At 39.1% G+C, this 26,538-nt stretch overlaps 1 long non-coding RNA gene across 1 annotated transcript in view; it reads left to right on the top strand.

Moving 5' to 3' along the window:
• The window catches only part of LOC131280626 (uncharacterized), a 28,072-nt gene extending 19,294 nt beyond the window's left edge, over positions 1-8,778 (top strand). The window contains exons 3-4 of the long non-coding RNA XR_009188293.2: positions 3,227-3,316; positions 8,068-8,778. This is a non-coding gene — a long non-coding RNA (uncharacterized lncRNA). The remainder of the gene's footprint in view (positions 1-3,226; positions 3,317-8,067) is intronic.
• The last annotated feature ends 17,760 nt before the right edge of the window (positions 8,779-26,538 follow it).

Genomic DNA, 26,538 nt, shown 5'->3' with positions numbered 1-26,538 from the left:
GATCCAATTTTTTACAACCTTTATGGAATAGAAATTTTTCCTTCTATATGACATAATTTTGTAATTTGGGTTCTTTCGTGATTTGGATCCATACCATGATCATCTTACTGAGTGAGGAAGAACAGAGATACTTTTAGTCTTTGTTGAAGAGTCCTTTCTCTTTTAGAATCTAATTTGTTACATTACTTGTTTTTTCTCTTTGGAATAAAAATCCACATTCCTTTAACCTATCCTCATGTGCCTCATCTTGGATCTTTGTAGGTTTTCTTGGACACATTTCTTCAATTTTTTCATTTTTTATTTGTGGAACCCCATACTAGTACATCATCACATCTAATCCTCACCACCACTCTACGAACAAAGGACTCTTATTATCTCTCTTCTACAGTGGAGGAAACAAAAGCTTAGAGAGATTATGTACTGTATGTGCTAAAATATAAAATGAGGTTGTTTCCAAACCCATCTCTCAGAATCACTTTATAGTTTGATCTTTATAAAAGCTCTCAAATTATAGGACACTCCTTCAATTTCTAAAATGCGTTAGCTTGAGATAATCTCAGAAATTGCTGGGCTCAGATGCTTACAGAAGTTACCTGGCAGAGTCCCTGAAAAAGGAAAAAAGAACATGACAGAGACGTCTTCATTATTCTTGAGGGAGTTGACCTCACAATTGCAAAATTTGGATGTTGTTATAGTTTGAACTGTGTCCCTTCAAAAGAGATATGCTGAAGTGCTAACCCCCAACTACCTCAGCATGTGATCTTATTTGGAAAAAGGGTCATTTTGGGTGGAATTAGATAAATTAAAATGAGGTCATACCAGAGTAGGGAGGGCCCTTAATCAAAATGACTGGTGTCCTTATAAAAAGGGAAGAGGAGGCACAGCCAGACCCAGGAGAGAACACCGGGTGACAACTGACGTAGAGAACACCATGAATTGCTGGCAAGCCACTGCCAGAAGCCAGGAGAGAAGCAGGGGACAGATTCTTCCTTACAGACTTCCGAGACTCTGCTGATACTTGATTTCAGATTTCTAACCCACTGAACTGTGAAATAATAAATTTTTGTTGTTTTGAGCCACCCATTTTGTGGTATGCTTTTAGGGCAACCCTGGGAACCTAAGACAGATGTCACCATGAACAGCCTTTAAAAAGAGGTCTTTTGAAAGTAATACATCAATGTTTATATTACTTTAAGTGAAGACAGCAGCACAAATATTCACCTACAGATGAAGGAACAAAGCAATTGTCTTAATGTGATGTGAATGGACATTTGTGGTTTGGGGTAAAATTTCTGATGACAACATCAAACAACCCATATGGAAATGAAAATGATGCAACTGTGGAATATGTCAGATGACACTGATGTCAAGGATACATATTAAGAATTTGAAGAAAATGGTTTCATAAAATGTGAGAGTGAAAACTATTTCCAAATCGAGATTTCACATGATTTCAAATATTTATATGGGACTAAATTAATAAATTAGGTACTGGAAGTGGACCTTTTGTTATTTCATCTGTATTCCTAAAAGTTAGTATAATTGCAGTTGGTAGAAAAAATTTTTTTCAATCTCCTCTTTGGGAAAATGGAGAGCTGTCTTATATTCAGAAACATATAGTAACTTACCCGAGTTTGTGAAACTAAAAGTAGGATAGCTGGGATTTAAGCCAGATCTAATTCACACACTCATAGTGATTACATAGGACGATGGATTTCTAGAACCACCATCCTGAGGACTGCAAGGAAGACATTATGTCTGTATTTGTGCTTCTGCATTTTGCGTTCTCAAGTCTGTTAGCAAAGTTGGTAGACTGAATGGACACAAGCTCTAAGAAATTTAGTGCCCTGTAAGTGTAGAGGTGTTTACTAGGTACGGTAGAATGAGGATTCCAGTGTTTGTTCAATAATGAATGTTAAGATTATTATTCCCTCTTTTGTCTTTCTGTTCAGTAGCTCTTTTTTTAAGTTTGTAGGGTAAATGCTTTTTCCAGAATAGAACTATTTTTTTCCCATAGCCTTAGTCTATAGAGGGAAGGTGAATCTGCACTAGGGAATTCTCCTTCCAGGAATAATTCTGACCCATTATAATGTAGACGTTACATAAAGAGCCTCGGACTGGGTCAAATAATCTCTGGCCCTATCTCTTTGTCTGGAGAAGGGACATTGACGCTTTATACTCATTTCCCCTTCTTCTCTCCCACCACCTCTCCCCCCACCAAAAAGAAGCCCAAATTGGGAAGATATTTAAAATGATGTTTATGCAATATTCCTCTTGCCTTAGGATGAGTAATTATGCATGATGGGAAACACATGAAAGTATCTTGTGAAGCTATTAGCTTCTCCCCTCCCACATACCCCTACCATCCACTCCCACGTGTTTTGTTAAAAGCTAAAAGCAACAGATATAAATTATGTGATACAACTTCTTGGTCTAATGCACCAAATATTTTATCCCAGTTACTGCATTACCACAGGCTATTGAAGCCTGCCTTTATCCCTGTGTATAGGAAACTGATTTTCTCTCCTTTCTTTGGTTGAACCCTGTATGAAGGAAGCCAATTTATTAGGCCAATAGCAGTTACTTGGATGTTCAGACATATGGTCCACAAACTGCTTCATTCTGTTTTAAATCAGTTCCTCCTGATGGGCTCCATTCTCTCTGCCATTTATGCCACAGGTGAGGTAATGAAGATGCTTACTGTGGCTTCCTGTTAATATTCCAAGGCCTGAGGTTCAGAACAGCAGGATGTCTGCTCTCCAGCTGCTTTTCCAACAGGAAGAAGGGATAAAATAAACAAAGCATACACAGTAGTCACTGAAACCACAGGTATCTCACAGCTGCAGTAAAAACAATTCAGATTTGCCAAACTGGTTCACCATCACAGTTGTCCACCAACAAAAGCAGCTTCAAAATACTTTCCAAGTAGCTGAGTTTCTTTCAATTCCCTCATATCTAGAGTGTAGTTAATCTGTAAATCAAGTCTTGGACCAATGAAGCTTAACCGTTCCGACTTTTCAATGATTTTTAAGTGTAAACCTATGAGATGGAAGGAAGGGTGGTCTTGGTATAAACATGCACAAATTACTACCATGTACAAAGTTTGATCTCAAATTTGAATTTAAAATGTACCTAAGTTAACAAGCCCTTCCAAATAAGAGAGAATCTTGTATAATACTCTTGCTAATATCTTACTGTTTAATTTTGGCAAACATTCTTTCCCCAGATACCTGGTTATAATGCAGCCAATTGAATATGCAGACTTCTTGTTATATGACCTGTTGTTTTTTGTGATACAGAAGAAAATGGACAATATGTAAGTTTTGTGCAAAATACCTGTTGAAGGAGGACTCAGAGATGGGCCAATTCTATATAGATATATAAATTTAGAGACCGAAGCTAATTTTTCTTTTGCATAATATTGATGACTTAAAACCTAGGCAATAGATGTCACATAAGACTAAAATGCGTTGTTAATTTATTGCCAAACTCCTGGTGACTATTCTCAATGTCCATGACAATGTGGCCTCAAAGCTTTTTAAAATCAACTTACCTCTTAGTCATCTATAAAATCTAAATCCTGAACTTTTGAAATCCTGCCAAGGCATTCCCAATGATTCTCTTTTTTCTTTTGAACACGGTATGCATTTATTTATCTCAATGAAAACAAATCTCACTGTAGGGCCAAGTATGAATTAATTCAAAATGAAATTGAAATTGGATTAACAAACCATGCAAAGTCACAGACTTGAATGCCCATAGATGCTGTCAAAAGAACACTGGTGTTATTAAAATGGACTTCATATGCCAGTCACATTTACCTGCCTGGTGGTGACCATTGATACACTCATGCTCTGTTACTATATTCAGTTATTTACTTTTTTAGAGTTTATTTCCAACCTTCTGATATTATTTTTCTTATTGGTTTCCTTTTGTACAGTCATTAACCAGGCAAAAATAAAAATCTGTGGTTAGTATTATCTGAGAAGTCTGATGATGCTGTAATGTGATTCAAAATAGTGGACGCCTAGACACTGCATTTGCACATTGCATTGGCTCCAATTCTATGAGTATTTGAAGATTTTTTTTTCCTGCCAGGCTTACCCATAACTTGCGTACTCGTGGCGGGGAGAGAGGGAGGCAGGTAGGGAAGGGTCAATCTCAATTTTTAAAGAAAACCAACACCAGTTCTACTCCTTAGATTAAGAAATGGGGGCTGGATTAAAGGTCACCACATCATCCCTGTGATGCAGGAGAAAAAGCTCTGAGCTGGGAGTCAGCAGGCCAGGAGTGAATACCATCTTGGCTTTCTGGCCTGCATTTAATAAATATTGATCAGGAGCTTTGTCCTTAGGAGGTTATTGATCATCGACTCTGCCCAACAGTGTCTGAGACAGGGATAAAAGACACAGTTCCTGCCCTCAGGGAGCAGGAACTTGTTCTGAACACAGACAGGAAAACTAAGGATTACACCACAATGTGATGAGGACAAGAGAATACCATGTGACGTACATTTTCTCTTTCATCATATTCCAGTTTCTTTTGGGAACGAATTACCTCCTCCATTGTGTGAATCGTGGTGGATAATTTCTGGTGAGCAGTTCCTACTAGGGAAATCGAAAGGAAGTAATTCCTCCTCTCTCCTCATCCTTGTACAGGCTGGGCAAGGGACCTAGGCTTGGTCAATTAGACTGTCTGCTAGGACTTTGACACTAGGATGGAGGGAATATTTACAGAGCTTCAATAACCTCAAGTGAGGTAGAAACATCCTTCTCCTCTTCTGGGCATGAGGCAATTGTGTGCTCTGCTTCTTGGCTTTCCTGAACTCCCTTGGATTCCAGGCATTGGATTCCAGCTGGAGTCTGTTCCTCCAGCTACTGTTGAGCTCCTGATACTCTTCTAAGAAGTTCTCTTTTATTCAAGTAACATTAATTCAATTTCTAATGCTTAGAACCAGGAATTGTGAAACACAGTTATACTCTAGACTTGGATCGAAGGGATTAGCTGTGACAACAGGCAGCTATGAGGAGGAAACATTTGAGCTAGGTCTTTAAAAACAAGAAAGGATTTCTAAGTGAGGATATGGGGAAGGGCATTTGAGGTAGAGGAAATAGCATATGCAAAGACTTGGTGGTTGTGGGTGGGTGTCATTCAGAGGAAAAGCAAGTAGCTTTGGTGACGGCTTGTAGTGTAGGTACAGTGCTGAGAACTGAGGCCTGACGGTCCTATAAGGGGTGTAAGAGCATCGCCTCTTTCCTCTATTAGTATAAACTAGGCATTAGTCGTCATGATGATACCTAACATGGCTGCTGAACTTGAGAAGGGGCTTAGGAAATGTTTAGTGAAAAAGTGCGACAGATGACATCAGTTCCTCTGATACACTTTGACCAAAATTGTAGGGTTGTAAGAACACTGTTGGTCATATATACACTGGGTGCCAAAAATCTATGTGCCATGTGGACACTGACCCTGAGAAATGTAAAATTCCACCTGGTATTCAGGAGGTGTTGCACGAGGAGTATTCCAAGCCATTGGGAACCTTTCATATGTTTATATACCTTCAGAGAAGAATAGGCCAAGGCATCATTCTTGTCTAACTCTTTGGTGTTTAGCAATGTTTTTGACCAGGAAAGTTCCTCTCTGTCTAACTCAAGTCTTCTGTGCTGCAGCTTGCCTCATTTCCTGTTGCTCTCGCCTTAGAGGGTATAGCCATCACGGTTCGCCACCGTCCTTAGTAATAACAACTTTTCACATGCTTGATGTCAATTACTAAATTGCCTTTAGCCTTTCCTTCCAGTTCTCTTAGTCTATTTTCCAGCCTTTAATCATCTCTGTGGGTCTCTTCTCAACCTTGTCCAAGTTCACAAAGTGCCTCTTAAGGCACTTTTCAGTTTCCAAACAAATGCCAGAATTTCCAGGCTTGTTTGAACTGGCAAAATGAGATGACTTTCTAAGAAAAAAATATTTTAAAAAAGATATTTGAGGGGTTCCTGGAATATAAAATGATACTCCAACAAATTAGTGTATGAAGAAATCTTTCAGTATTGGTCTTTTCAAGCAGATGTAGTTTCAGGATTGGTTCTTGTCAAAAGACTCCCACAAGGCATCAGGCAAAGTCAATGCAATCAGTGTTTACAAATTCCTACCATGCGATAGGCATCTTGCATGACACTAGAGAGTCAAAAGAAGAGAGACAGGGTTCCTAGTTCAAAGGGCTTGCAATCTAGTGGCTGAGGCAGAAACAAACAAAGGCCATTCAGTGGGATAGATACAAAAGCTTAAAAAGAATGAGGAAAAGTGGAGATGGAAAGAAGGTGAGGTCAAACTTAAGCAGATTCTTGAAAGAAGACTAGAAGCTTTTAGTATTTGGAAGATAGTTAAGGAAGAGTGCTCTTTTTCCAGGCAGAGAAGGCAGCATAATAAGAGTTATGAGGATTTGAAACAGCGTGATGTGTTCAATAGTTAACTTAGGATACGGCAAGAACATGGCAAGGGATGCAGCTGGTAAGGATGAGGTTGCAGGGTGCCTCATGAACTACTCATAAGAGTTTGCATTTATGTGGCAATGGGACTCATTAAGTATTGGTGAGCAATGGAGTGGCTGAGGCAGACTTGCAGTCCAGAAAAATTGCTTTGCTAAAAAGAGCATATTGGAGGGGAATGGGGCTGGTGTGGAGTTGGCCTGGAAGTAGATATAAGAGTTAAGAGATAGTCTTGATAGACAGAGGAGAGATGATGTAGGGTTGGACCAGATGGGTGGTAGCCAGAGGAGAAGAGATGACTAAATTAAGCTAGGAGACTTTTAGAAACTTCTATGAAATTTGGGAAGGAGGGACTAAGAGAGATGCCATTGCACATGGTAGATAAGAGAATTCTCTAACAACTCCTCCATTTCAGTTTTAGGCTCCAGAGGTCAGCACAACTAGACTTCAGGACATAGTATTGAGTGGATAAGGTGCTGCCATACAAAGCCAATGAAGAGAATGTTCCAGAACCAGTGGTTCATTCTGGTATCATAAAATCAGATAGGGAGCTCCAAAGAGAATCAGACAGTTGGGCAAATGACAACAACATCCAGAATGACCTATTAGGGGAGGGGAAGGATATAACATTTAATAGTCTGTGTGATTTATGTACATCAGATGTGCAATCTATAAAATACATGACAGATGGCAAGCCTTCTAAAGCAACTTTACTAAGCCTTCTAAAGCAACTTTACTTATCTAATGTATGAAAAAAAATGGGTGCATAGAACAAGCATATAGTTGCTGTGATTGCCAAGTTTGTTGGCATTTTTGGCATATTGTAGTGACTATGAAAAAATAATCACTTCTTTTGGCTTCCCTGGGAAATGGCATCAGTGGGAAAGTGGGTGAGAGTCGATGTGAGTGGATGAGTGGGTGCTAAGAATGGGCCAGATGCCTGAAGGAGTCTGGAGTGTGTGATTGTGTAGGGCTGATGAGTGGAAATGGGAGAAGAACAGATAAACTGCTAGGAAGAGGGGTGGGCTGTCCTTGTCGGCCACAGTGCAGGGACTTCAAGGGCCGCATTATAAGAGTCTTGAGGTTAAAGGGGTGAGGGAAAATGAGGGTAAGTCAGTGAACTTTCTGCAGGGCTTAAGTTAGGAAAATTCATCTGAAAGATTTTGTTGACAGTTGAATTGTAGAAAGCTTAGTATTGACACTTGGCTATTTTTCTTAGAAACCTGTCATTATTATTCAAAGGGATGAGATGAGCTTTATTGGAGAGAATTGGTAAAGATGAATTCTTAGGGTGGTGTCAGAAATGCTGGGATAATCTCTGCAATTACTGCCTTTGATTCTCTAATCTAACAACAGTAATAACATCAATACCTGTAGTTTCAAGCTTTGCTGTATGTTATCATTAATTCTTACAACAATGCTGTAAGTTAGGTATTATTGTTCCTGTTTTAGAGATAAGAGATCTGGAGCTTGGGAGATTGATACTATGCCCATAGCTGCACTGTAGCCAGTGGCAGAGCCGGATTCAGAACCAGACCTATCTGACTTAAAGTTTGTGCTCTCTCCATTCCCTTTCCCCTCCCAGCCCACCACAACTGGAAATGAACAGCCTCACTCTACAGACACTGGATGGAGCTAGCAAAACGGTACCTGTGGCCTGCTTGGGGATTCTGACCAACAACTGAGCAGTGTTTTTCTGACGCTGACTGGACTTATGAGTGACTTCTGGCAGGATTCTCACTGAAGCAAAGTGAGGCAACATTCAGTGCCTGAATCATACTGCTGGCTGGCCTTGACTCCAAAGGCCAGTGTTCCTGTGATTGTTCTCCAGGGTTTTAATTTATGCCCCTGCCAAATTGCTGGCCTCGTGGATAAACCAGACAGAGAGGTGCATATTGGACAAGTAGAGGGTATAAGGCAGCTGCAGGGAAGCCTCTTTGGACAAGGGCACCCGAGGGCATGCAGACAGGGCTCTCTTTCTTTGGGTGCTCTTCCTGGGTGAACAACCGGGCCCATTTCCTGCCACCGTTAGAGGATATATTGTCCCTGATATGAGATGATGAGACTGTGCAAGAGCTGGGGTGTTACTAATTGGCATAACTTTTAAAAACTGGATTATGAGGGATATTTCTGGTTTTGAAGAGTAATCTTGGATTATAATATCATTCAGTAGATATTTTTTGAGGGCTCACTCTATTTTGAGCTAGGTGTTCAGGATAGTTCAGTGATTAGAACACACAACTACTGCCTTTGTGTATTCTTAAAGATAAATGCTACTCTGATAAATGGTACTCTTCTGGTGATATCTCTTTAAAAATCAGTTCAGCTCATTTCTTGAATGTTAAATAAATGAAGAATATTAGGCTTTAGAGATGAAGAAGTTAGTTCATAGTCCAATGCTTGGAAGAATGCAAGGACACAAGTGACCAATAGTATGAAGCAGAATAATAAATACCATAACAGACATTAAGAAAGTGAAGTATGGATTCAAAAACAGATGAATTCTGGATTATTAGAATTAGTACCCATGGAGGGGGTGGCATTTCAGTTTCTTCTTAAAGTAAAATTTTGACTGGTGGAGATTGATGGGTGATATCAGATGGAAAGATCAGCATGGTGAAAACACAGGTGTGCCTGGGGAGGACTGAACAGGCTAGTTTGGGAGACGAAGGGTAGGAAAGAAGTTTGAGTGATATTGCCAAAGGCAAGTAAGGAGATATAGGTCTTATTTTCATAGAAAAATGTAAGTCATTAGAGGTTTAGGGGTACAGAAAAAATACATAATCAGAATGCTTTGAACTAAAGGGGAATGGAGACAAGGTATTGGGTTGAGATGGGCGTATCAGCATGAGAGGAACAAAGTGGCGTTAGTTGAGCACACTTACATGCTACTTTAACATAATTATCTTATGTGATCCTGAAATGAACCCATTTTATGGAAGGAATTGAAGCTAGAAGGCTTGGGAAAATTGCTGAGATCATACAAATAGAAAGATGAAACCAGGATTTGAATACAAATCTGTCTGGTTGTGAAATTTTCTTTTGCCAGATATAGTGTTTGCAATAGTCCAGGTGAGAAGAAACAAAAGCCTGAATTAGGATATAGGCAGTGGGAATAAAAAAAGAAGTTGAATATTAAGGAGGATGGATGGGTATGACATGTTGGAAATGGGTCCTGGAAAGCTTGGCAATTGAAATTAAGAAGGGATGGGAAGGAAAGAAAAGAGAAGAAGAGATCAAAGATACCTGAGGTTTCTATCCTTTAGAACTGTGGTGCCATTAATAAAAGCCAGGAAGTCAGGTGGAAGAATTGGTTTCGTGGAGGAAGAGGATGAGTTTGGTTTTGCATATGTTTATTTTGGTTTTAGAGGGACATCCAGATATTTGGCTGGAAATCGAAATGGAGGTCGAAGCTCAGGATCAATGAATTGGGAACAATCCTTGTAGAAGTGATTGTTCAATTGGATAACATCACCTAGGGAAGAGCATAATTGAACATGAGTAAAAGGCCAAACTAAGGTTGGAAACTGGGTGTCAGAGCCAAAAGAGCCATCAAGGGATTTAATTATTCTTTTGAAAATATCACCATAGTAAGTAAAGAGTTTGATCAGCAGCTGGTATCTAAGATCCTTCAGGGTGTGGATTCTTAAAGTCTCCATAGTGACGACCGTGTTCCCTTACAGGCTTGTTTGGCTCACTTTTCCATCACTTGCACAAGTGACCTAAAATAGATTCTTGGCATCACTGTGGTGTTATGTGATATTGTCTAAATCACTCCAGTCTATGAGACACGGGGTGTTCCTGGGATATATATTAATGACTCAACTGTACATACTCCTGTATGGGAATGTTTGAGCAACATCTCCAAAAGCTCTGCTTTTAGTGGTAGGGAACATCTCTATAGGTGTTTCCCCACCTCTGTTCCTATCTTTTCCATATAATCCCTGTAGGAGGAAGTAAAAATGATGGCCAGAGATCCTGATTAGGAAAGCATATTGGAATAAGTCACAACCATATTTTAACCTAATGTGGGAGCGCCTGTCTTTGTCTCTCATTTAGTAAAGTGTTGGCAAGAGAGCTTATGGAGAAATGCAAATTCAATAAAGTGATTCATAGGTTACAAGTATCAGAAAAACAGGAAATGAGGAAGCAAGACTATAATCAATCCTCATAAATGGTAAGTCCTCCCATCACATGAGAAAATAAATAGCCGTGATGAGACATGGTGTCCCTTGTAAAGCATAAACATTCTTGAATTTATGAAGTGCTGGTTCCTGATGTTTCATTTTTCTGAAGCCTGTTTATTTTTTATTTTTTTCCCTTCCACTTTCTTGTTCTGTCCTCTTTAAAACGTACTTGTTCATGGGCTTTGTTTTCTACTGCTCCATTGCCAGAACCCAGGGAAGAATCTGGCATACAGTAGGTATTAAGTATATATTTGTTGAGTCCGTCAGTTCATATGTCTTCTGGTCTATCAGTTCATTCATTTGTTCTCTCATTTATTCACTTATTAAATATTTACTGAGTATCTATTATATACCAGATTCTATTTTAGCTCTTGAGAAATAAAAGATAAATTAGAAGTGGCCCCTTTCCTAACTAAACTCTTCATCTAGTGGCATGACAGTGCCAAAAACAGATTCACAATTCCACAGGATCAACACAATGATAGAACTATGCACATTTGATTCAGGCTGGGGGAGGGTGGAGTGGAGAAGGGCTAAGAGGAGGTCAGAGGAGGTTTCCGGAAAAAGAAGCTTCCCTTCCTGTAGTTTAGAGATCTCCCGGAATTGATTATCTTTTTGCTCTCTCTTATCTTAAGCCTCTTCCTCTCTAATAAGCCTTTCTCACCAACCTTAACATTCGTTCAAGCTTCTACATCTTTTTTTTTTTTTTTTTAATTTTTAGGACATATATATATATTTATTAAATTGTCTTTATTTAAAAGATACATAAATCACAAAAGATGTTACATTAAAAAATATAAGCGGTTCCCACATACCCCATACTCCCCCCCCTACCACTGCTCCCACATCAACAACCTCTTTCATCATTGTGGCACATTCATTGCATTTGGTGAATACATTTTGGAGCACTGCTGCACTGTATGGTTTATAGTTTACATTGTGGTTTATACTCTCCCCCAGTACATTCAGTGGGTTTTGGCAGGATATACAATGTCCAGCATCTGTTCCTGCAATATCATTTAGGACAACTCCAAGTCCCCAAAATACCCTCAAATCTCATCTCTACTTCCCTCTCCCTGCCCTCAGCAACTACCTTGGCCACTTTCTCCATATCAATGCTATAGTTTCTTCCATTAGTCATCACAGTAGTTCTATAGTAGAATACCAGTAAGTTCACTCTAATCCATATTTTATTCTGCCATCCTGTGGACCCTGGGTTGGTGATGTCTGCTCCACCTGTATATCGAGAGTGGGCTTGGATCCCACATGGTTGATGGGTGCAATTCTCCTGCTTGGAGTTGTAGGCACTCTCAGTTCCCTGGTGTGGTGGTTGACCATCTTCACCTCCCTCTTAGCCGACCTGTGCAAGTCCAACAAACCAGAGAGTAGGAAATGCAACTCTGCTGAGGCGCAGGGCCCAGCTGGCACATGGCCAGTCCAGAGATTGAAGTCCCCTGAGTATACACCAACCCTAGCACCAACCACAGGTTCAGTAAAAGTGATAGAAGTGGTATATGTAGAAAGTTCACATCTGAGTCCAACTCCATCACACTCAGGAACACAAATTCCCAGGTAGGGCCCACTGACAAAGCACTGAACTCCAGAACCAACTGCCATAATCATAGAACCTGTGTGTCTCCATAGCCTTCAGAAGTACCAGCTCCTGGGATTGTATCTACTTTGGCTGTCTCTGGGATCCTGCTGAGGCATGCATGTGTACAACCCCTCTAATGACCTCCTGACTCTTTTTTGAAGATTCTTAGCCAAATAAACTCATTTGTCTTTACCATTTCCCCCTTTTATTCATGGTCTCTTTCTAGTTGCATCACCAGTTAGTGATTGGTAGTAATCCCTCAGTGCCAGGGAGGCTCATCACTGGGAGTCATGTCCCACACTGGGGGGAAGGTAATGTGTTTACATGCTGCATTTGGCTTAGAGAGTGGCCACATTTGAGGAACTTGGAGGCTCTCAAGAGGTAACTCTTAGGCACCCTGCAGTTTAGGGTTGAAATTTCAGGCACACAGACTCATAAGCATAGTCATCAGTATCAAGGGCTCATCATTGGACCATCCTTCTTAACTGGCCTTTGCCATTGCTCTTGGGGGATTGTTGCTGTTCCATGGTGGAATGTGGCAGAGCTCCCCTGGCTAGGAACTCAGCATTCCCTCAGTTGTCATTTGTAACTGTAACTACTATGAAAAACCCAACATATATCCGAACATGAGAAACAGCTCTCCTCGGTCCAGCAGTCTCTGGTTCATCACCTTCCTTGCCTACTCCTTTCTTATCCGTCCTCTCTCACCTTTCACTCTGAAGTCTGGTCCTTGTCTTCACTTCTTCAAATTGCTTTCAGTACAGGTCACTGATGACATCCAATGGAGATTTTCCAGCCCTTTTCTCATTTGTCTTCTTGGTTGCATTTACCCCTGGTGACAACTTCCTCATGACTACTCTCCTCCCTTGGGTTCTCTGACTCCTCACTCCCTGGGTTTTCCTTGTGTTTCCCTGACCGGCCCTTCTTACTCTTTTACAGATTTTTCTCCTATGGATCATCATCTAAAGGTTGGTAAATGTTGGAATTCCTTAGGGCCCTCTTCTAACTATGTTCTCTTCCTGAGAACACAGCCCTACTCCTATGAGCTTAATACCACTTTTATCCTGATTATTGCCACCTGATTTTCTTCAGCTACGATCAATCTACTAAGCAACAGACCTTCATTCCTGCACAAATCGATTCGTTCAAAAATATGTACTGGTGCCCATTGTGTACTAAACATGTGTTTTACAGATAGAAATTTATCAGTGACCGTAAAAATCTGCCAGGTGACAATAAGTGCTAAGGAGAAAAATATAACAGACTAGGGAGTGCTGGGGTGTGGATGGGAAATTTTGCTCTTTTAGAAAGCAAGTCCTTTCGGAGATAAGATAACATTTAAGTAGAAATTAAATGAAGAAAGGAAGAGAGGGAACCATGCACCTATCTGGGGGAAGAGTTCAAGTATCTGGGGGAAGCAGCAGATGTGAATAGTCATTACCATAATTCTCTGTCACCCTTGCCTATGCTGAGTAAAAAATCCCAGATGATGAGACTCTTCTACTCTTGGGCTGGGAGTAGATAATTAGGGGAACAAGTGACTGGTGTTATTTCTATATATTCTTTTCTTGGCCACATACTCAGCACATGGGCCTTTTTTCTTAATGTGGTTGAATCATGCAGGTGGGCTAGGAAGAATTGAAATAGACTCTTCAAATTACTGGTTATCCCAGAAGACATTTGGCAACAATTATCTTCCCCCACAAACTCACCCATGTCCTCATTGTCAGTGGTGGACGCTGGCATCCACTCTGTTGTCCAAGCCAGAAATCTGGGCTTCACTCTTCCTCACTCCCCAATATCTGATTCATAATTAATTTCTTGTTAGTGTCATCTTCTCTCAAATTTGCCCATTTTCCTCCATCTCTGTTGCCTGAAACCAGTCACTGTCAGCTTTGATCTGGATTACTGCCCCTGCCCCTCTGCTGATTTCCTCTCCTCTTCTCTGTCCCTCCTCTAATCTATTATCTGCACTCCAGCAGGGGGAGAGCTTTCTAAAACCCAAGGTAACACATTTTTAATGGCTCCCCATTCCCCCAGGGAAAGACCTTATACTGCTCTCAGCACTCCATACCCATCAGACTGAGCTATTTCAGTGTCTCAAAGGAACTATGTTTTTTTCTAACACATGGATATTTGTATGCTATTCCTTTTGTCTGAATTATCCTCCCCCTGTTTACTTCTACTCATGTCTCAGGTCTTGGTTTGGATGTCACTTCCTTCAGAAAACTTCCTACTTGGGTTAAATGCCTCCTGTGGGTGTTGCAGAACTTCTCCAGTCATTGTAATGATCACTGGACTGTACTCATTTTTAAGTTGTCTATAGCCCCAACCACAGTGTATACTCTATGAGGGCAGAGACTACATGAATCTATTTCACCACAACACCCTCCTCTCTGACATAGAGTATTCAATATTTGTTTATTGTATGAATGAATGAGTAAAGAAGTTGACACAAGCAAAATTAAAGAATGACTAGGAGTTATCCAGGCAAAGCAGTGAAAAAGGCAGAGTGCATTCCAGGTGGAAGGCACAGCTTGTATAAAGACACAGAGGTGAGAAATATCATGAAGATTGAGGGAATCTGTAAACGGTCTGGTGTTTCTGGGTGAATTGGCAAGAGACTTAGGTGATTTTGAGAGACCATTCAAATCATGAAAGACCTTGTGAATCAGGTTATTAGTTTAAACTTATTCTAGTAGGCGATGAGGAGATTATGAGGTTTACTTTTTAATTTTTAGATAGCTAATATAGATAACTCTAGAAAGGTTGGATTTGAGGACAACAAAGATGAAGGCCAGTAAGAGTGGTCAGGATGCTGCTCCATTCCTTCCTGGCTTCACCTTACAATATGCTGCATGACTTTTCACCCCAACCTCTATTATTAGTATTTTGTGGTAGTCAGAATTCTAAGATAGTCCCCATGATCTCCACTCCCCCGGCATTACTTGATTATGTTAATTCTATGTGGCAAAATATACTTTGCAGATGAGATTAGGGTTACTAATCAGATGACCTTTACATGGGAAGATTATTTGGGTTGACCTAACCTTAGCATGTGACCTCTTTAAAAGCAAATATTTTTCTCTGCTTGCAGAAGAAGTCACAGAGAATTGAAGCAGGAGAGGGGTTTGACATGAAAGAAATTCTCCGTTGTTGACTTTTAAGTTAGAGGGTTTCTCATGGAAAGGGACTGAGGGTGGTCTGTCGGAGCTAAGCAAGGTCCCTGGGTGACAGTCAACAAAGAAATGGAAACCTCAGTCCTACAACCACAAGAAAATGAATTGCACCAACAACCACGTGAGCTTGGAGGTGGATCATTTTGCAGAGTCTTTAGATAAGAATTGAGCCTGGCTGACACCTTGATTTCAGTCTTGTAATACACCAAGCAGAGAACACAGTCACACTGTGCTGGACTTCTGACTGACAGAGCTGAGCTGAAAAATGCATGCTGTTTAAGCAGTTAAGTTCGTGGTAATTTTTTTATGTAGCAATAGAAAATGAATACAAATATCAGTAAGATGCTCTTTACTATCAGATGTTCATGGAAGAGTGCTAACCATATCCTCTTGTTTTATTACACTTCTTTTTAGACTGAATACAATTAAATACAACAAAAACACAGTTAACATTGGGGGGGCCTATCCCCATTTTACAGATGAGGAAATTGAGGCTTAGAGAAGCTAAGTAGCCTGTCTAAAGTGACTCAAATAGCAACTGAAAGAGCTATGAGTTGACCACAGGCTGTCTTATTCTACCATATAGGTAGAAGAATTGCCAAAAGGTTTAGTGATTCAGTTAGTACTCCAACACTGAGTTACTTCTTTGAGAAGGATTTGAAGGGCTGTATTATCAGAACGAGGCAAAGGGAATAATTTTCAGGTTCCATTTGTTCACTGTTCCTTTTTGAGATTGGCGAGGGGTTCATCTTGGGCATGACTATCACTTTATTCTGTAACCTAGAAGAGAAGAAGGAAGAAGAAAATGAAAGTCACTGGAGGGAAATGGCTAGAACACTGATTTTTAAAATGGCTTGATATGGATTTAAAAGCAGAGGTTTGGTCACAGATGTATCCAATTTAGCAATTCCCCCTTTCATGGCCATCAAGCTTAGACAGGTGTCCTTTTTTCATGTGTTATAGAAAGCTTGAGGCTGTCTGCCTTGTGCCAAGAAAAAAAAGCAATTAAATATTTTAATATTTCCTGCCTATAAACTGCTCCCTGTTTTATTACTTCAAATGCAATGGATTTGAAAGGAGGCGTGAAAGACTCCTGAGCCATTAATAAAAGGCTGCAGCTGCTCAAGGAGAGCGATGCTACGCGCTTTCAAAGGCATGCTTTTGGACTGAGCACCTCCCTCCTCCACAGACTGTTGATTTATGACTGCCCCGAAACTGATACAGAAGCATGCGGAGAACACTTACAGTGCTTCCGGAATATATTTTGGCAGAATATAGACAATGAGTTCTTTTCCTTGGGGAAAAACGTGACAGAAAAAAGGGAAGAAATCTGAAAGCAGCAGTTCAGAAGTTATGGTGCAACACAGAATCAGTAGAAGAAGAGTCAAGCCCTTCCCAGAGAAAACCCGAGTAATTGGTCAATTTCATGTTGTTGGTTATAAGATATCTATTCCCACCAGAGCAAACAGGTGGGATTTCGTGATTTATTTGAATCTTTGAGGGCATTTATAAAGACATGCCGGAAAGTTTAAAGGTAAAAACCAAGATGTAGTTCTACTGTTTAACAATCAACTAAAAGGAACAAAAGTGCTGTTTCCCAGAAATTCTGAATTTTATTTTTAAAATATTCATTTTTCCTTTACGGGGATAGTGTGTAACACAAATCAAAGGACGAGCGATGCTGGGATTTCAGTTCAACCCAGAAAACCTTTGCTGAGTGCTCCTATACACAAGGCTCTGCTTGGGGTGTACGGGAGCCGGGGTGGGGGTGGGGGGTGGTTACCCAGAAAGCTACTGCCCTCTGCCTTTAGGCAATTTGACCTTCTGTATGGACATGTTGAAATCTTTTCTGAACATGCTGGGAAGATGTTTCCCACACTTCTGCATTCCCATATCAATTTTCCAATTTGGGCCATGAAATCTCATTATTTATTTATTTCAATAACACAGCCCACAGTTTACTTATATAAATGTAGCTTCATCTTAAGCAAAATATTTTTGAAAGCACAGGTTTTATGTGCTAGTTAAATCTTTTGGAATATATCTTAGAATAAATAAAGTTTAATGATTTTCTTATCTGAAACCTCTCATGCCAGATGCATTTCAAAATTAAGAATTTTTTTTGGATTTTAGAAAGTTAATAAGGTGCAGATATTATATATTATGTAACACCACTCTGGGGCCAACCCTGTCTGATCAAACTTTAACATTTTCACAGTAAGGCGTGTGAATATTTGCACTAGGTAGAATGCAAAATAAGTAAAGGTGTTAAATAACCTCATGTCAGTTCAGGTCAGTTGTAAACCTTTTGCTTTTCAAAAAAATATTTTTTATTTCACAACTGCAGATATGTTATATGTTACCAGAATAAAAATTTTAAAAAAATATAGAGCTGTAAAACACGAAGAGTGAACCCTAATAAAAAGTATAGACTATAGTTAATAGGATAATTATAATAATGTTGGTTCATTAGTTGTAACAAAGATAACCACACTTCTGCAAAATGCTGATAATAGGGAAAACTGTGTGTGGGGGGTGGGTGGTTTGAAGGAACCATGTATTTTCTGCATGATTTTTCTGTAAGCCTACAACTGCTCAAATAATATAAAAAGAAAAAAAATGTTCATGTACCACAGGAAATCGATTTTCAGTAATGTTTAATACATGGCTTGTTAACCATTCTCTCAGAAATATAACTGGGCTAAACTTTTTTTTTTAACTTTTTTGTTATTGAGGTATAAATATAACATACATCGAGTGAAGAACTTAAAGTGTACTGATGTTAAGCACATTTCTTGATGAAGTTACATATATATATATGTAACTTCATATATATAAACCATATAAACCAAATATATATATAAACCATATAAACCATATAAACCAAATCAAAATGTAGACCACTTCTAGCACCCAGAAGTTTCTGTAGGGTCTCCTCCCAGTCAATACCTGTCCCACTTCCCACCCTAAGGTAAACCACTATTTTGAACTCCATATAGAAGTTCATATAAATGGAATCATATGGTATCCAGGACCTAGTAAATGGGAAGCAGATGCTCAACCACTTGAGCTACATCCGCTCCCCAGTACATACATTTTTATGTCTGGCTCAGCATAATGTCTGTGAGATACTTCCATGCGATTATATATATCGGTAGTTTATTCCTTTTTATTGCTATGTAATATTCCTGTCTTAAAGTTCATAATCTCTTAGAGTGTTAAATTTAAATATAAGTTAAGATTTTCTTAGGAGCATCATGTTACCTTTCTCCTAAAAATACAATCACTTTTATTAAGAAATTTGAAGCAGCTGGCCTTTTAGTGCTCACCAAGATTGTACACCCTTCAACTGACTTAGAAAACACAGCTCATGTTGGGATACCATGTATAAAGAACACTTAGATTCATTTTCCATCTTGTGTTTGCCACTTCAATGAATGAAATGAGCCGCTAGCTTCATTGAATAAAAAAAGAGACCAAAAGATTCAGGAGAAACATTTTGATTTAATTTTTGGATAGTAATTTATTATGGAAATTAAAAGACCATATTGTTAATTGTTGAATTATTATAACATGAAAAGCTCTATAAAATGAATGTTTTTCTTTTTTAAAAATTTTATTTTATTCCCACCCCCATGGCTCCCTTGTCTGCCTGCTGATTGTCAGCTTGTTATGTCTGCTCATTGTCTACTCGTATCTGCTTTTTGTGTCTGCTCGTCTTCTTTAGGAGGCACTGGGAACCGAACTTGCGACCTCCTGTGTGGGAGGTGGGTGCCCAACTTCTTGAGCCACATCTGCTCCCTAAAATGAGTTTTATACTAAATTTGGAATGATGCTTTATGTTCAGGCCAACTGTTCCTAGAATGGAGAGACGGGGATGAGTGTAAAGCAATCATGGGCGCTTTTCTGCTTCTTTTCGAGTTTCTTCGCATCCTGGCTTCTTTCAAACCATTTGAGTTGGGTGAATTACTGGAACATGAGAAGCACTGGTTCTCAAAATATAAAAACACGTTCCAGAGGCCATTGTCAGAGATTGTCAAACTTTTGTCACTTTAGGTTGATATGGAACATTGAGAGATGAATGACCGAAAACAAGTTGAAAAACTCGTGAGCTAAGGTCCCTCATAAAGGATTGACTGTGTGCTTGAATAAACATATGCGGTGGCTGTACGCATGCTCATTGATCTTCAAAAAGAAAACTGAGTGGCTAAAAAACATTTAGAGATGTGCATTGTATATGCATTTGAGCCACATTATCTCATGAGAGGCAAAATATCAAAATATCATGTGGGTTATGAAATCAGAGAGACTTAGTTTGATAATCCCATCTCTGTCACTGTCTAGCTGTGCAATTTTAGTGAAGTATCTTAACATCTCTGATCCTCAGTTTTTATGTTTTCTCGTTTTCCTTCACAAGCAGCATTGTCAGAAGTGAACTATAGCAGAAAAGATCATGAATTTTAAAGTAAGAGTTAAAGATGATTAAGGAAATTGTTGCCTCTCATTTTGTAATACAAGAAGGACTAACGCTCAGGCTGGCTGATAAATCTCATTTCTATAGCATCTCTCTTTAAGGGCACAAAGTAGGTTGTTAACCATGAGTTCTCTCTGGATTTTTCTTGGCTGGCATTTGCCAGGGCATTTCTGATAAAAGGGCTATCATACTTGGTGGGAATGATTTTTCTAAGAACTCACCAAACTAGCAACAGAGCTAACCATACAATTATGTTTCCCTGTCATTATTCTTTTAGTCTAGTTCACAGAGAGTTAATTGTCTGAGAGGTTAAGTGTGTTTTTCCCCAAAGAGAATGGGGCGGGGGCAAAGAAACTCAAGTGAGTATTCATTACATGTAATTGAAAGCTAATCATCTCTTCATGGATAACTACTCTTCAGCAAACACCAGCCAAACCACTTAAAGCCCATCCACAAAGTTGGTTGGCCAGTTAGGACAATAATGCTGAAAAATATTGTTATGCTTCATTTATTTGATTATAGCTTGTTTTATAAACTGCCTGGTGATTACTGCAGGTTCAAATCCGGGGCCAGGATATTTTCCCCTAACAAATTCTTTTTCTCTATTCCCTCACACAAACCCAAGGCCTCAAAAGAAGATCCCCCACTGGATTAGAAGCAAAATGAGCTTGACCTGGGTCTTTGTCAAGAATTGCTTGATTTAATCAGCCATGGTCTGGAAGAGGCAGGTAATAAAATACCAACTTGATTATAAGGGCACTTCTCAGAAAGGAAGTAGACAGATCCTTCAGAAAATGTTTTTATTTGTTCTAATACCTAAGACAATGAATTTTTTTTTAAACAAAGATGTTTAAAAATCCAGGTTTTTATGAAAATTTCTGAGGGATTTGAGATCTAGCAAGTTGTTTTCTTCGATGATGGTGACTCTAAAAATTTGGTGACTAATCTTTATTTCTGCTTCTTCTCCATTGGCAAACTACTTTATGATAAATTTCACAAATATTTATTGAAAAATGAAAATATGCAGGCACCATGCTGGGTGCTTTGTGTATAAATATGAATGTGGTGAGTCCCTTCTATTGATGGTGTTTACATTTCTGAATTTCATTCTCTTAAAAAAATTCTCATCTTCACCAGAAACTGATATTTTCAAAACATCACAGGGAAAAAGGGATCACCTCATTGTCCAGTTTTAAAAGTACATGGATGACGTCTCTTTTGAGATGTTGAAATGGCAGAGTAATTTTGTTTTGCTAAAGGCACATTTTCTTTTCCTTTTAAAGACATATAACACTATTGTTTTTGCTGGTGAAAGAAAAAGTTGGTTTCTGGGCTTTCCATGACCAAGTTAAGTAGCTCAGAGTCTTGGTGCTAACAATAAAAGTGAGATTCCCTTTCATGGAAGGGCTGGCCCATTCACAGCTTGATTATTCCAGTTGGACTGATCTAACAGGTTTTTATTTCTTAAAGCTCTGAGCACTGTGAGTCAGAGGGAGAGGGAGAGAGAGGATATGAGCTCACTACAGAGAGGCTGGTATTAGAGAAGTGAGGGATTGTTTGTTGGACCCAAACCAGAGAAAGGAGTGGCTGCTATTGCAGCATGAAAATATGAGCATGATGGGGGAGTGGATGAGCTGTTGGTGGAGTTGGCCTAAGGGCATCAAGGTTAATCTTCCATAGAGAGCAAAGCCATTGGTTACTAGCCTGAAGTGTGAGTTGATTTTGGAATCTTTTCTCTCTTTGCTTTTTGCTGCCCCGGAACTTGACTTGAGAGGAGGATGTCTTGCTTCTGCCCTTGACTCACCTACACCACACTTCCTTTCATCTGAATGTTCTCTGAAGTGAGTCCACCCTGGTGAACTCATCTGGATTCAGATGCCAGAAGCACAAGGAAGAACTTTGGCATGTGAAGATCTGCCTGTGGGTGAGGGCAATGCTGGACATTGGATGGAGCCCACAGCTGAACCTGTCTAATGTGACAGAAGTGTGTAGACATCTCCCACTCCCATTTTCAGTAGTCTGGATGTGTAGATTCTCTAAGAACTAAACTTTTTACCAGATTTGCTAATGAAATGAAAAAATGGACTTGGCTGGAATTTCATCTCTTTATACCCTCTTCCCTCCAACACTAATTTTCCTAATGAGAGATTATAAGAGGGTCTATTATAGTTAGGATCCTTTGGATGCAAGTGATAGAAAGGCAACTTGAACTAGCTTCGGTAAAAAGGAAGGGCAAAGGATGTAACTGGGTCTCCAGGATCACTGGAAAAAGAGATTGTCATGCCTTCAAGTGTCTCTCTTTTCTAGCTTTCATTTCTACTCCTTTCATTGTATTCCTGCAAGCCTCTTTCACAAGATCACTGTGTTCTCAGACTCAGATCTTAAACCTTGTCAATGGGGGGAGTGTCCCTTTTCCATAAAGTTCCAAAGTTATGGAACTTTGAAAAAGCTGATGGAAGGTCCAGCTCAGGTCACATTCATATCTCTCTGACTACTGGATGGGTGATTCTGACTGGTAACTGTCACCTGAGACATGTGGTAGCACATTTCCCAAGATGGAAATGGAAGTAGGGGTGTTGCCAAATAAGGGGAGAATGATGGGAAGATCGCTCAGGGCTTTTATGAAACTTCAGTAAATTTTGTCACTCTGTGGGACACCTAAAATTATACTTATAAGTGAGCAACACAAATCACTATTTCATTGTTTTCTCTAAATGTTTACTATTTGTCATCTATGCAATCTTTTTATGTTTAGATGGAAATGCTTTGGTCTAAAAATTCCTTAGCTGGCTAAGGGAGAAAGGTACTAAGCCCAGATTTTTAAGTGGTATTAGAAGGCTAGCTCAAAAGGACAGAAAAAGATGATTCGAAGCATTAACTCGGCTATTTAAAATGTCTAGGCAGGTGGTGAGAGCATATTGAGAGCATTTGGGAAGGATTTCTGAGTTTGGGTAAAAGGGTAGAATGCAGAACCTGTCAGTGTCTGAAATGCATCAGTAAAGTAGCAATCCCTTGGGAGCACAGCAGAGTTCACGCTCTTTGTAGGAGTCCCTGGACTTCACATCTTGCTTCGTGGTCCTGATGATTATTACTCCTGTGAAGTGTATAATTGGGAAGTACGTGACTGACATGGAAAGTCGAGTTAATTCTATTCCCATTCTTCAAATAAGGTCTGGTTGCTTGAGACATTCTCATGATTAGAATAAAATAGATGGCAAGATGGGAGATGTCCCTTAGAGTTATAGAACTTGTAAGTTTAAAAGGCAAATATCCACAACATTTGTAGATATCGTACATGTGATTTGTGTATCTTTAGAGGACTGTGCCCTTCCAAAGGAGCTTGTTCATTTGGTCTAGTCAACGTTTTGAATTCAGACATCAGTTGAGTTTTTCAATTTCAAGCACCTTTTCTTAATAACAACCAAAAGGTTTTCAAAACTTTTGAAGGAAAAAAAAGAATTAGCTGAGAAGAACGAAATGTACATTAAGAGAATGAACTTTAACAGTACCTTATCTGTTAACTTAAGCATAAACATGATCTTGGGTAACAACCTGATTTCTCTTCCCTGGGATCGGTCTTCAGGTATCAGTTAGGTTTGCCTAGGATAATGTCTCTTTTCTGTCCTGGGTGTACTTTTCCTTTCATGGCCCTATTTCTGACTGAATGCTTGATTTACAATAAATATGCCATATTTTGTAGTAACTCCTTGGTCTGTTTGCAACTACTCAGTCTTTAAAGCACAGCATTCCACCTACTCAAACCTCAACAACTACATTTCCAGTGCTATGGATTTTTCTATTTCTCTGCTCAGTTGCTATCACACAAATTATGCAGAATACCTTTACATTTCTTAGCATATTATTTAAGTCCCTTCTTTTTTTTTTTTTTTAAGATGTATTCATTTATTTTTCCCCCTTCCCCTCCCACTGCCCTGCTGTTTTTGCTGTCTGTGTCCATTTGCTGTGTGACCTTCTGTATCTATTTTTTTGTCCTCTCTTTATCACTTTTTCTCCTCTAGGATTCACTGAGACCTGGGGACTTCTGACGTGGAGGGAATTTCCCTGTCAACTGCGCTACCTCAGTTCCTGGTCTCTGCTGTGCTTCACCTTGACTCCCCTTTGTCTCTCTTTTGTTGCATCATCATCTTGTGTGACTCACTTATGTGGGCACTCGGCTTGACACACAGGTCCTGGCTTGCTGTGCAAGCATGCTTTCTCTTCTTTTTTTCACCAGGAGGCCCTAGGGATCAAACTGGGTCCTCCCATATGGTAGGTAGAGGCCCTATCACTTGAGCCACATCCGCTTCCCATAATTCCCTTCTTAAACTTACCCTGCCTAATGTCTAGCTTCATTGTGGTCATTCTATTCCATCTCTCTAAGGTCCTAGTCACGCTGGGTTAACTATCATTGTGCTATTTAGTTTCACATTTCCATTCCAGCTCTTCTTAGTTTTGTCTTTCTTCTCAGCATGATGAGAACTTAAACAGACTTGGAAGCCCAGTCTGTCATTTTTTTTTTCTGTGACGTCTCCCTGACTGCTCTCAACATACCCCTAGACTAAGTTGAATTCTCCACACATCTTAGATTATTGCACAACCTGTTGTTGGAAAATAATGTGGTGAAATTGAACTTTGGTCCAAAAATTTATTGTGTAACAAGCATATTCCTTTCTTACTTTCTTTTTGCAATTAAGTCCCAAACTCCTGGATTTTATATTCAGTGTCTACCAGATGCCTCCACTTGAATATCTAATAGACAACTCAAACTTCCTATGTTAAGAAACAAAGTCTTAGACAAGGATGTCCACTGTTACCACTGTTATTCAACATTGTACTGAAAGTTATTCCAGAGCAATTAGGCAAGAAAACTAAGTAAAAGTCATCCAAATTGGAAAGGAAGGAGTAAAACTTTCCCTATTTGCCGATAATATAATCCTCTATACAGAAAATCCTGAAAAACCCACAACAAAGTTTATGGACCTAATAAATGAATTCAGAGAAGTGGTGGAATACAAGATCAACACTCAAAGTCAGTAGTGTTTCTATACACAAGCAATGAACAATCTGAAGAAATGAAGAAAAAAAATCAATTCACAATAGCAACTGAAGGAATCAAATATCTAGGAATAAATCTAATGAAGGATGTAAAGGACTTGTATGCAGAAAACTACAAAACATTGCTAAAAGAAATTAAGGAAGACCTAAAGAAATGGAAGGGTATTCAATGTTCATGGATTGGAAGACTACCTATCATTAACATGTCAATACCACCTAAAGCAATTTGTTGATTCAATGCAATCCCAACCAAAAATGGAAAAGCCAATCATCAAGTTTATATGAATGGGTAAGGGGCCCTGAATGGCTAAAGCCATCTTGAAAAAGAAGAATAAAGTTGGAAGACTCACATTTATTGATCTTAAAATTTATTATTAAGCCACAGTAATGAAAAGAGCATGGTACAGACATATAGAACAATGGAATAGATTCAAGAGCTCAGAAGTCAACCCTCACATTTATGGTTAACTGATTTTTTGAAAAGGTGTTAAAACTACTCACTTGGGAAAGAATAGTCTCTTTAACAAATGGTGCTGGGAAAACTGGATCTCCATTTGCGAAAAAAAAAAAGAAGGACCCTAGCTCACACCATATACAAAAATCTACTCAAAATGGATCAAAGACCTAAATGTAAGAGCTAGAACTATCAAACCCCTAGAAGAAAATGTAGGGAAGCATCTTCAGGACCTTGTGTTAGGCAATGGTTTCTTAGACTTTACACCCAAAGCACAAGCACCAACAACAAAAAATTGATATATGGGTCTTCATAAAAATTAAAACTTTGGGAGCATGAAAGAACTTTATCATAAAAGAAAAATGACTAACTACCAGTGGGAGAAAACATTTGGAAACCTCATATCTGATAAAGGATTAATATCCATTATATATAAAGAAATCCTGCAACTTAACAACACAAGGACAAACAACCTAATTAAAAATAGACAAAAGACTTGGCTCTCTCTCCAAAGAAGATATACAGATGGCCAGAAAGCACATGAAAAGATGCTCAACATCATTAGCCATCAGGGAAATGCAAATCAAAACCAAAATGAGATCATTTCACACCCATTAGAATGATTGTGGTAAAACACACACACAAACACACAAAACAAAACAAAAAACAAATTAACAAGTGATGGAGAGGATGCAGAGAAATAGGAACATTCACTCATTGCTGGTGACAATGTAAAATGGTATAACTGCAGTCCCTCAGAAATCTAAGTACAGAACTACCATATTACCAGACAATCCCATTGCTCGGTAAATATCCCAAAGAATGCAAAACAGGGGCTCAAACAGATATTTGTGTACCAATGTTCATAGCAGAATTATTCACAATTGTCATAAGATGGAAGCAACCCAAGTGTCCATCAATTGATGAATGGATAAACAAAATGTGGAATATACATACAATGGAATATTATTTTGCCATAAAAAGAAATGAAATCCTAATACATGCAACAACATGGAAGAACCTTGAAGACATCATGTTGAGTAAAATAAGCCAGACACAAACGGACAAATACTGTATGATCTCATCAATTTGAAATAATTAGAATAAGCAAAA

Source organism: Dasypus novemcinctus, chromosome 12 (assembly GCF_030445035.2).
Source record: "Dasypus novemcinctus isolate mDasNov1 chromosome 12, mDasNov1.1.hap2, whole genome shotgun sequence".
Lineage (NCBI taxonomy): Eukaryota > Metazoa > Chordata > Mammalia > Cingulata > Dasypodidae > Dasypus > Dasypus novemcinctus.
The sequence above is the reverse complement of the archived record's forward strand: the minus strand, read 5'-3'. Positions and strand labels throughout refer to the sequence as shown.